The sequence below is a fragment of the Cricetulus griseus genome, chromosome 3 (genome assembly GCF_003668045.3).
Source record: "Cricetulus griseus strain 17A/GY chromosome 3, alternate assembly CriGri-PICRH-1.0, whole genome shotgun sequence".
In the NCBI taxonomy this organism is placed as follows: domain Eukaryota; kingdom Metazoa; phylum Chordata; class Mammalia; order Rodentia; family Cricetidae; genus Cricetulus; species Cricetulus griseus.
In genome coordinates this window covers 268,198,204-268,211,227 of record NC_048596.1, presented here as the reverse complement: position 1 = coordinate 268,211,227, position 13,024 = coordinate 268,198,204, and the positions used below count along the sequence as shown (strand labels likewise).

At 46.3% G+C, this 13,024-nt stretch overlaps 1 pseudogene; it reads right to left on the bottom strand.

The window, feature by feature from the left end:
- The window catches only part of LOC103160401, a 49,722-nt pseudogene extending 47,322 nt beyond the window's left edge, over positions 1-2,400 (bottom strand).
- Positions 2,401-13,024: the final 10,624 nt, after the last annotated feature.

Here is a 13,024-nt window from a genome sequence, read left to right as displayed (position 1 = left end):
TCTTTTTAGACTGTCTTTGTTAGTGTTGTGCCTCACAATACCAGAAACTCACAGGCTTGGATGGATATAAAGAAAGTGCCAACTCAGGTGGATTACAGTCATAAAGGAGGCTGGGCATGATGGCGCAGTCCTGTGAAAGATGGGGAGATGGAGGTAGAAGGTGAGGAGTTCAGGGTCATCTTTGGCTACATATCAAGTTTGAGGCCAGCCTAGGCTATATGAAACCCCATCTCAAGGGGGAAGAAAAGAAAAGGAAACATCCCCCCCCCCCAACACACAAAGTGGCACCTCCACTCAGTGTCACCAAATAAACAAGTTTGTTCTTTTATTTACGGAGGCTATGAGTGTAGAGACGAGGTGCTATCAGGGCTGGTTTCTACTGAGGCCCTTCCCCTTGGCTTGTGGATGACCATCTTCTGGGTGTGGCCTTTCATGATCTTTATGTGAGCTTGCATTCCCACCCCTTCTCCAGTGGACAGCGGTGGTGCTGGATTAGGGCTCATGCCGTCGGCAGCTTCATTTTGACCTGTCCACATGTCTAATGAGAAGGGTTGTTTTGGAGACTCAGAAGGTGAATCTGCTTCATGTCCACTTTCTGGCCTCTGAGTCCTTTGACAGCTCCTGGTTTGGAGGCGCACCTGGGATGTCCAACTAGCATCTTGAGAAGGCACTGTCCCTGGATGCATGACTGACTCCCAGTCCCCCACTTTCTCTAAAGCCACCTATCAGGTGGGAGTGAGGCCCATCCTAACAGCTTCATTTAAACTGGGGACCTCTGTATGCACACCCTTCATTCAGATGTACAGGGCTTAAAACTCCCTGTTTTAAGAAAAAATTCTTTTTCTAGTTGGGCGTTGGTGGTGCACGCCTTTAATCCCAGCACTCGGAAGGCAGAGGCAGGTGGATCTCTGTGAGTTTGAGACCAGCCTGGTCTACAAGAGCTAGTTCCAGGACAGCCTCCAAAGCCACAGAGAAACCCTGTCTTGAAAAACCAAAAAAAAAAAAAAAAAAAAAAAAAAAAAAGAAAAAATTCTTTCTTTTTTTAAATTGGACAATCCACAGCACCGAATTAGGCATTTCATGTAAACCTTCCTGAAACAGCTGGGTGAGAAGAACATTTCTTTCTTGCTCTTGCCTTCTTACCTTCCTTTTGCAATTGAGAAGGCGTGTGTGTGTGTGTGTGTGTGTGTGTGTGTGTGTGTGTGTGTGTGTGTGTGTGAAGAGGACAGGACAATGTATCTGGAAGAAAGAAAGTACAACCAAGGCAGGCGTTGTGGTTGTTGTTGTTGTTTAATGTTTAGAAAACTAAAGAAAGGGAAATCAATTATAGGGCCTACCTGAATTTTATTTCCTCACCCCAAACCAAATTACTCAGCAAACTTATCGCTTGCTATTGCAGGCTTTGGTATTAAAGAAAACAATCAGGCGGGCAGGATTAATCTCCGGCAGCCGCCTTATCTTTAACTTGCACCTTTGTTATTTTCTGATGAGCTTCTCCCTTTTTGCTGCCACGTTGTACCATACCTCACTGGTTCCTTTCATTTTATCATCAGGCAAGAGCGGAGGACCTTTCAGTTTATTAAAAAACCTTTATTTGTGAAGAACAAAGAGGGGGGAAAAGGCAAACAATGAGGTCAGACAATCTCTTTCCTGCCAGGAGTCACTCACCTGTTATTTAGAGTGTTATCAGTTAGTGGGGGGACTTGCATCCTGGAAAATGAGGCTCTGACAGGCTCCTCAGGGTGCTTGAGTGTGCGCGTGCACACAGACACACAGACACACAGACACACAGACACACAGACACACACAGACACACACAGACACACACAGACACACACAGACACACACAGACATACACACACAGATACACAGACACACACACACACACACAGACACACACAGACACACAGACACACACAGACATACACACACACACACACACCTCACATCTGACTGACTGCACATCGACCTCCATAAAAGGTCCTGGACTAATAAGGCTGTGGTATTTTTGTTTGTTTGTTTTTAAACTTCTAAATGCCGTGTAGGAATTCCACCCCTCTGCCTCCTTTCTGTTTCACTTTCTCCTTCTATGTAGCCAAGGTTCCTGTAAAGAAGAGAAGCTTGGTCATTTTAGTCCTATGTGAGCTGAGAACAGCTTGGTTGGTTATCAAGAGAACACATATCTTGATGTGACCATTACCACCATCGCCATCACCACCACTACCAGAATCATCACCATCCCAACCACCATAGCCACCATCACCGCCATCGCCATCATTAACATCACCACATCATCACCGCCATCACCGCCATCACCATCACCATCACCGCCATCACCATCACCGCCATCACCATCACCGCCATCACCATCACCGCCATCACCATCATCACCACCACCATCATCACCATCACCATCATCACCATCACCATCATCACCACCATCATCATCACCATCATCACGACCGTCACCACCGTCACCGCCATCACTATCATTAACATCACCACATCATCACCGCATCATCACCACCATCACTGCCATCACCATCATCACCATCATCATCATCATCACCATCATTACCATCCATCATTACCATCACCACCATTATCACCGCAGCATCACCACCGTCACTGCCATCACCATCATCACTGCCACCATCACCGTTATTACCATCACTACTGTGGTACTTTGAATAAGTTGTCTCCCCTAAGTCTCAAGCATTTGAATACTTGGTTACTAGTTCCTGTTTTAGGAGGATTATGTGTGGCCTCGCCAGAGGAAGTCTATCAATGAGGGGGGCGCTTCCTAACCTGGGGAGGTTTGTAACACATTTCTCATCCAGTACAGTAGGACCATGTCTTCTGTCACCCACGCCCCACCCCTGAGGTTCCTATGATAGGTCAGGCTGACCAGGGCTAATCGCCCTCTTACCTGAGGGTGGTATTTCTCTTGTTCACAGGTCCCCCCAGGGCAGGGCACAGCACACATACAGGCTTGAGCAACAGGAGGCCAGAACGTTGGGCCACCTGGGAACTCTACCTCTCTCATACAAATGTTTCCATTTCTTCTGCTCTGTTGACCCTACTGAAGAAATGGGGAACAACTATTATGGTTTGTCTTACAGCTGTTTAGAAAAACTTTAAGGGCAACATAGCCTATGGCTAAGCCCATGGCATTGGGAGTAAGCAGAAAGATGAGTGACTGGAGGTAGCCAGGAATGTTGGGGACCTGGCTGCCATGCTGGCCGTTTGCTTGTCTGTATTTGACAAGGGTTACTTACTTACTTGGTGACCTTGAACTCTACTGCCTTCTCAAGGTTTTTCCAACCCCCAATATCCTGTGTCAAAGATCTCAATTTAGAAGCTCAAATCAGGACTTCCAGGGTTTGACCTTGCTTCCTGTTAATTAGCGTCAATTTTATTCCAGATCCTAATCTCTGAGGCCCTGACCTCCTTGGTAACCTGAAACCCAGTTTCTGAGTGTCTCCCTTGTTCATTTCTGATTCTATCTTTGTGTCTGGGCTGGACCCTGACTGTCATATGATTTGCTCTGGCAACACAACAGGAGCCCCACCCGCCTCTTCTCACAACAAGGAACTGGGTCACCCACATGTCCCTCTCCATGGGCATCCCGGGCTTTGGTGTACACCTCCTCCTCCCATCCTGTCCCTCCTTTTGTGCCACTCCTTCTTGGGAGGTTTTTGGAGGTTTGAAAGGGCTTGGACAGAGGCCAGCTTCTCATCCCGACTTCGATTCTGTAAACTCTGGTAAACTCACACCATTTATGAGCTGAGATCAAGAGTTGCAGTCTCTCTCTGGGGGTTGATGTCCTGGACTTACCTCTGGGACAGGGCTTGGGATCTACTGACAAAAGTCTTTTCCATCCCTGTTGCAGTCAGCTGCTATTTTGATCATACAGACATGGATGTGCCCGCACACAGGCACACAGAGAGACACACAGACACACACAGGCACATACACAGACACACACAGGCCCACACAGATACACACAGACACACAGATACACACACAAACACACAGACACATGTGCGCACACACACACATAGAGACAAATGTGCACACACACAGACACACACAGAGACAAACATGCATACACAGGCACACACAGAGACAATCACAGACAAATGTGCACACACACACAGGCACACATACAGACACACACAGAGACAAACATGCACACACAGAGACACACATAAACACAGGCATACAGACACATACACAGAGACATACACAGACACTCACACAAACACACACACACACACACACAGAGAGAGAGAGAGAGAGAGAGAGAGAGAGAGAGAGAGAGAGAGAGAGAGACAAATGTGCACACACACAGGCACACACAGAGACAATCACAGACAAATGTGCACACACACAGGCACACACACAGACACACATAAACACAGGCATACAGACACATGCACACACACAGACATACACACACACACACACACACAGGCAAACCCACAGTGAGACTCCACTTTATACTCATTAGGATGGTTGTTGTAAATATGTGTGAAAACATCATAACGTGTTTCATTAGTTTATATATTAACTTGAATAAGTAATGAGGGGCGGAGGCAGCAAGATGGCTCACCTGTAAAAATGCTTGCCACAGAGGCCTGACATACTGAGTTAGATTCCTGGAAGCCACATAGAAGACAGAATCTACTCCACGGTGGTGTCATCTGACTTTGACAAGCACATCAAGGCATGTGTTCATGTACCTCCCCCTACATACATCATCCACATTGTTAATAAACAAATAGACAGACAGACAGATAGATAATAACCCCCTAATGGTTGTTAATTATAGTTCTGAAAAAAGTTACAGTGGTAGATGACCAGGGGCGACGAGGGTGCAGAGAAACTAGCGCCCTCATGCATCACTGGTACAAGGGAGACATGGTACAGCCACGGCGGAAAGCAGCACTGTAGCTGCTTAAAAACTGAGCCACAGGATCCCGTTCTGAGCTGGCGATTCTACTGCAGGCATTTCCTGTATGGAAAAGAGTGGGATGCAGGAGCTCAAGGAAGGACCTACGGTCACAGCAGAGTTGCCCATGATGCCCCAGAGGTAGAACATCCAAATGACCCTTGACAGATGGTCAGGGAGACAAGGCAGTGCATTCGTACATCATGGAATCCCATGGTTCAGCCGCAGAGGATGGGAACCCTGACACATGGCCTGGAGGACGTTATGTTAGGTAAAGTAAGCCAGACACAGATAGACTCAAAGTGCCATTTATATGAGAGATATGATCAGTCCATGAAAACAGAAAACAGAATGGATCGCGGGGGTGGAGGACAGGCAGTGGTGTTTGTTAAATGGATGTGGTGTTTCTGCAGTGGTTTGGGTCAGTGGCTGTCTAAAGCCTCACATGTGAAAGGGTTGGTTCCCAGGTTATGATGCCACAGGACAGTGGTGGACTCTCTGGGAGGTGGAGTTTAATGGGAAGAAGTTAAGTCACTATGTGAGTGTGAGTGAGTGTGTGTGTGTGTGTGAGTGAGTGTGAGTGTGTGTGAGTGTGAGTGTGAGTGTGTGAGTGTGAGTGTGAGTGTGTGTGAGTGTGTGTGTGTGTGTGAGAGTGTGAGTGTGTGTGTGTGGGAGTGTGAGTGTGTGTGTGTGTGAGTGTGTGAGTGTGAGTGTGTGTGAGTGTGTGTGAGTGTGAGTGTGTGAGTATATGAGTGTGAGTGTGTGTGAGTGTGTGTGTATGTGTGAGAGTGTGAGTGTGTGTGAGTGTGTGAGTGTGAGTGGGTGTGTGAGTGTGAGTGGGTGTGTGAGTGTGAGTGTGTGTGTGTGAATGTGAGTGGGTGAGTGTGTGTGTGTGAGTGTGAGTGGGTGAGTGTGTGTGTGTGAGTGTATGTGTGAGTGTGTGTGTGTGAGTGGGTGAGTGTGAGTGTGTGAGTGTGAGTGTGTGTGTGAGTGTGTGTGTGTGTGTGGTGAGAGTACACCCTTGAAGGAGGTTTGACAACTCTAGCTTCTTTAGTCCTTTTCTCTCTTGTCTTTCTAGTCACCCCCTCAGTGAGGACCTCAGCAGCCATGAGTTCATGCTGTGATGGGCTGCCTCCCCACAAGCCCTCAGGCATGTGGTCAAACAACCAGTCATCACTGAGACCTCACAACTTGGCCCACACAAACCTCACCTCTTTATCTGCTGATTGCCTCAGGTATTTTATCACAGTCATGGAAAACTAGATTTTGGTTTAGGAATGAAAATATCCTGGAGATGAAGTCATAATGGTTATATGACATTATTGAAAATTATTCAGAGCCGGGCAGTGGTGGTGCACACCTTTAATCCCAGCCCTCGGGAGGCAGAGGCAGGCGGATCTCTGTGAGTTCGAGGCCAGCCTGGTCTACAAGAGCTAGTTCCAGGACAGACTCCAAAGCCACAGAGAAACCCTGTCTCAGAAAAAAAAAAAAAAAAAAAAGAAAATTATTCAGTGTTGCTGAATAGTATACTCAGAAATGGTAGAAGTAGTAAATTTTATGTTACCCACAAAATAATCAAGACATAAGTATGCTTTTGTGTGTTGTTTGAAAGATTATAAGGCATAGATTATATAGAATATTAAAATTTAAAAGCCTTTTTTTTTTTTTTTTTTTTTGGACAGGGCCTATGTAGCCCAGGCTGACTTTGAATTCAGATTCTCCTACCTCAGCCTCCTGTGTGCTGAGGGTGCAGGTGTGTGCCATCATGTCTGGTTCAGAGACACAGAAATTTTTGAATGACAATGGTGTGTTTTAGCTCAAGACACAGGAACACCCTGTCAATATGGGAAAAGCCAGTTGGAGAAAGCCACGGTGTGAGTTCCTTCCAGCTCTTTCCAGCTAGATGGCAGGATGTGGCAGCTGTATTTATCCCACACTTAATAATTAAACACAGAAGGGGCACTCCAAACGGAAGCATCCTGCTCCGGGTTTGTACAACCAACTATTTGAAGGTGGTAAAAGGTTTTTTTTTTTATGATTTCAAGAATTGTATAACCTGCTCTTTCACCATGAAGCATGTTGAAGTCTATATAAAAATGTGACGTGGAGCCAGCATCATGGTGCATGCCTGCAACCCCAGAACTCAGGACAATTAGGAGTTCAAGGCCAGGGTTACAGGATAAAACCCTGTCTCAAAACAACAACAACAATGAACAAGACAAAATGTGACACAGAAAAGAGATATAAGACAAACACAGCTCATTAACTCAGAGGAGGACTTGGGCTCTTCATCTAAAAGCCCTGGCTTGGGAGGTACAGTGGGGTTTAGGTCCTGTGTTAACCATGGTTCATGATCTTTTAGCAAGTAGCTTAACTTTGAGTGTGTGTGTGTGTGTGTGTGTGTGTGTGTGTGTGTGTGTGTGTGTGTGTGTGGTGGCGGGGGTAGGGGGCATTCTGTAGTTTTCTCCTCTGCCAAGCAAGCGAGATCATGCTGGAATCATCCACGTGTTCCACGTATATTCATCCATGTGTTCTACGTGTATTCATGAGCATTTGCTTTGGGAAAGGGACTCTGCTAAGGTCCCCGTGTCTATCCCACTTACAGGAAGACCTGGGTATGGCTGCTGGAAGCAGCCAGTCCGACAGAGGTGGGCATGTCACAGCAAGTTCTGCACCTAAGCACTCAATCAAACATAGGTTTGAAAATATTTTGTAGAAATACTGAACCTGTGCTGAACATGTGTGTCTTCCTTGTTTGTAGCCCTGGAACACGACAGCAGTTTACGTGGTTTTTATGCTGTGTTAGGCATTAGCAGCCATCCAGAGATGATTGAGGGTAGGAGAGGATGCACGTGGATTCTCTGCAAATACTTCACTATTTCCTAGGATGTACTTGAGCTTTGGATGGCTTTGGTACCAAGGCCTTGTGGATGCTGAGTTCTGCTGTAAGGCACTCTCTATTCTCAAGACCCCTTGATGAGCTCTGCTTTCTTGTCTGTTTCTGTCATGTCTGCAGGCATTGGTTTTCCCCTGTACTTCCTCTGCTTAGCATATTATTTCATCACTGTAATGGGTTGTGTGTTCCAGAGGTATGAGAGGTCCAGCTGCATGCAATAGACCACATGTCTTAGCTAGGTCTCTATGGCTGTGATAAACGCCATGGCCACAAGCAACTTGGGGAGGAAAGGGTTTATTTCAGCTTACAGATCAAAGGAACCTGGAAAGAAGAACTGAAGCAAGGCTTATCCCTCGTGGCCTGCTCATCCTGTTTTCCTATACCACCCAGAACCACCCTACCTACCTAGGGGTGGCACCATCCACGGTAGGCTGGTGTTTAGTGTTTGCTAAACACTAAAATGATTCACAGACTTGCCAATAGGCAATGTTATGGAGGCATTTTTACAGCTGAGGTTCCTCTTCTCAGATCCTTCTAGCTCATGTCAAGTTGACAAAAACAAAACAAAATAAACACCCAACCAGGACACTATACAACATAGATGTCCTCAAAGTCTCATAATGGCTTATTTTTTTTTCTGATCCTGAAAGAGTAGTGCAACAGTAAGTCAGGAATCAGTGGGCAGCAATCCCATCTGTAGGAAGGTTGTTGCTCTAGTCCAGGAGACAGGATAGGGACTGACCTGAAGGAGTGAGTGGGGACAGAAAGGAAGCAAGACAGTGACACCTGGCAGATGGAGTCAGCTTGTTCTGTAGCTCAGAATCTCATAAGCTATCTGCTGGGTACTCAGCAGGCCCACCTGCTGGCCACACCCACCAGTGCCAGCTTGTGGGAGCATCCAGGCTGGCGGGCGGGCCCCACTACAGGGAGTGTGGAGGCAGGTGGCACGGAGAAGCCCGGGCAGGTGGTGGGTGTAGGAAAAGTACAAGGCTGGCTGGGTGGAGTGAGGCACAGGAAGCCAGAGATGGGTGACATGTGTCAATATGGGCCAAATTAGCTCCCTGGAGGAGCAGCAGACAGGAAGCTGCCTGGGTGGAGCAAGGCTTAATTCCCCCTGGGCCTGGTACAGTGAGGCAAGGACCAGGCTTGGGAGAGTAAGTGTGGGGTGGTTTATTAGGGCAGAGCCCCAGAAAGACGGGATCTGATAAGGACTGGGGACAGGGTGGGGGACTGGCTGCAAAGAAAAAGTAGAGGCAAGAATTAAACAGGGCTTAATGTTGATCCAGTTCTTACCTCATTCGGTAAACACCAACTGTGCACCTATTATGCGGCAGGCACACTGCCGGATGGGAGGGAGCGTGGGTGTGAGGGAAGGTGATCAGGGTCAATCACTGCAGCAACAGGGGCGTCTGAGAGACATGTGGACAGGACAGGAGTTTAGTTGTCGGTACTGTTACAGATGTACTATGAAGGGGATGGTTACTAGAGGGTGGACAAGGGACCAGTTGACAGGGTAACTTGATGCTACTGCCAGAAGGATGGGAGGTGGTGATGTGGGGAAGGTCTGGAGCTAGTGCCCAGAAGCCACTGAGGAATAGCCGGGAGGCAAAGGAGGGTGCAGCGAGTGCAGCTGGGGGCTGGAAGGTGATATTAGAGAAGGAAGCAAATGTAACAGAGGGCTGAGATTTTTATGATTTATTGATTTTCATGTGTGTTTACATGTGTGCATGGATGCTTTGTGCATGGGGCTGCACATGCATGTGTGTGTAAGCATTTGTGTGGCGGTGAGAAGATGACTTGAGCTGTCGTTCGACAGCTGTTATCCGCCTTGTGTTTTGAAACAGGGTCTCTTACTGGCTTGGAGCTTGCCAAGTAAGGTAGGTTGGTTGGCTAGTGAGCCCCAGGGTTCTGCCCCTCCCTGCATCCCCAGTGCTGGGATTGCAAGCATACTGCATAGTGCATGGCTTTTTAATAGTTTCTAAGGGCTAAACTTAGGTCTGAATGCTTGCATGGCAAAGATTTTACTGACAGAGCTATCTCCCCAGCCCCTACTCATTTATTTTTATTCATTTATTTATATATATATGCATATAATTGAAACATTATTTATGACCTAATATATTTAAGTTGAACTAATTTGGTTTCTTTATATAGTAATGTGAGAAATCACTTTTGGGCTGGGGGTATATGGTAACTCAATGGTAGAGTTCTTGCTTTCCATGCTCCCGACTTTGGGTTTAATCCCAGTATAGAAAGGAAGGTAGTTAGTGGGGTAGAGGTGAGGCTTCTGCTCTGCTCTCTGTGTGTGATATAGTAGATTTGTTAGCTACTTCTGCTTCTTATTAAAACAGTGAACAAAAATTTACAGGAATATATGTATTTCATTATATTTGTTTATTGTGTGTGTACATGTCAGAAGACAACTTGTGGGAGTCGATTCTCTCTTTCTATATTGTGAGTCCCAGGAATTGAACTTAAATCATCAGGTTTGGTGGAAGTCTACAGTGGTTTGAAAGAAAGTAGCCCCCATAGGCCAATAGGGAGTGGCACGATTAGGAGGTGTGGCCTTGTTGGAAAAGGTGTGGCCTTGTGGGAGGAAGTGTGTCACTGGGAGTGGGCTTTGAGGCCTCAGAAGCTCAAGCCAGACCCACTGTCATTCTCTCTTCCTGTTGCCTATAGATGTAGACGTAGAACTCTCAGCTCCTTCTCCAGTACCGTGTCTGCCTGTGTGCTGCCATGCTTCCCACCATGATGATAATGGACTAAACCTCTGAACATGTAAGACAGCCCTAATTAAATGTTTTCCTTTATAAGAGTTAACATGGCCATGGTGTCTCTTCACAGCAATAGAAACCCTAATAAGGACAGTCTTTCTTTACCTGTTCAACCATCTCGCTGACCCCATGTATTTTTTTTTCTTTTATGTTATAAGCATCTTCAACTCTTCCTCCTCCAATGTGTCACACTCTCTTGAAGACATCCTTTGATCTCATGGTACAAAAGTACCCATAATTCTGAGAGGTTAACAACTGATACATGTATACAACACTGTAAGAAATGACTTCAGTTCATCTGCCACAGTTTTGCTATCTGTGTTGGCTATAATAACTAAAGGTAGGGGTCTAGATTCAACTGAAGATTTTTGACAGGATACTCATCAAGAAGCCAATGACAACCAGGTCCTGGGCTAGTCAAGAATGACATAAGGAGAGTGGGCTAGCACGAATGTATTTTGGGCAGACCTGAGTAAGGAGAAAGGGAGTATTGGCTTGGGGGTGGAGCTGACTCTCTTGGGGGTGGAGGTTAGGGCTAAATGTGACAGTTGGCTGATGGTTGACTCTAGGTCTGCTTACAATAAATACCAAGGGCCTGTGGATGTCCTTCCACCTGTAGTGAGTTTTATTTTAAGAAGAATGGAAAACCCTTGATGATTTTAGGGAAAGGGAGTGTCTTTTGTGCTAAGTGTTGCAAATGATAACAATCTGATTTCTTGCTGTTCCAGAAACTGGAAGCCCAAGATTGGGGCCACCGCAGGCAGGTAGTGATCTTGGCTTGTCCACACTACCTCCTTTGTATATACCCTCATGGTAGAAAGGGAGAAGGCTGTGCAATTGCTATTATTTTACCTTGAAAAGACGTCATATGCATCAAGGCATTGTCATTCCCATGACCTAGTCTAAACTCAATTACTTCTGAAAGGCTACATCTCCAGGTTTTGTCACATTGAACATCAATCAGATGTCCATACATGAATTCTGTGTTGGGAGTCGTGGTGGTGTGTGACAGACGTTCAGTCCACACAGGCGGCGACTATGCATTGCAGCACCCTCTCTGGATACTGTGTGTTGTTGTAGGATATTTGATCACACTGTGTAAAGATGTGTCTTTGTCCTTCCTCACCTGCCTAAGGCACCTTCTGATTGGTTTAATAAAGAGCTGAATGCCCAATAGCTAGGAAGAGGAGGATAGGTGGGACTTCCAGGCAGAGATAGGAACTCTGGGAAAGAATCAGAGACGGGAAGATTTGTCAGCGAGATGTGGAGGAAATTGGATGTACAGTATGGAGTAGAGGTAAAGAGCCATGCGGCAGAACATAGATTAATAGAAACGGGTTAATTTAAGTTATGAGAGCTAGTTGGGAACAAGGCTAAGCTGAGGCCAAGCTTTTATAGTTAACAATAGGTCTCTGCGCCATTATTTGGGAGCTGGCAGTCCCAAGAATGTCTGGCTACATCTGGCGCCCCATATTGGGTACAAGGTGTTGTTTTCCTCTCAACTCAGAGGCTGCATCTGAATCTACTGATATTTTAACTACCTTCTGTGGCCCTGTGGCCCCACAGTCAGCCCTGCTGTTGAGGCTATGGCCTGGAGGGACTTCTGGTCCTGCGAGCACCAGTTTGGCTGCTGCCAAAAAATGTAGTTTCTATCATTCAAACTGTCTCTATCATTCTGTTTATCAATAAAGATTCAGGGGTCTGATGTTAGGGTAAAAGCCTGCTAGCTTGGGGAGGCAGAGAAACAACCAGCTGACCTTCCTTTTTGTCCAGAGACCCAGAAAGAGTGTCTCTCCAGCTGTGCCAACCCCAAAAGATTATGAAACCCCAAATCGCTCCCTACTCCTTCCTGTGTGTCTCTCTATCTGTCTTCCTGGTTTCTCTGTACTCTTTATGGCTAGTTACTGTCAACTAGTTGTTGGCTCCATCCCTGATCCAAGGTTGATTTTATTAACAAAGTATCAGGTTTCACAGTGTGATCAGATACCCTCCGCTAGTATGTAGATTGTGTGTGTGTGTGTGTGCACACGCACATGTGCTCTGAAATACTAAGGCACTTAGGTTTTCACAAGTCACCTTCTACAAGGACAGAAAAGCATGTCTGGAGGCTTCATTTTGGCAAGTTAGAATTGCAAGCAAACAGGATTAGCTGTGTGTACCGGTAGCAGCCAGCTCATTATGGTGAGTGACTAAAAGAAATTTTTGCATGTGTCTGTGTTACACTTAGTCCTACAATGCTGGAGAATGGTAAAGGCAAGCAAAGGAAGGGGTGAGGGGGAGTCAAAAGCTCAAGGTGACCTCATATCCCAGTCTTTAAGTGACATCCATCTTGATAGACAACCAGAAGAGTTTCAAATCTCAATCCAATGTGTATGCAGAGGTGGGATGTGCAATATCACA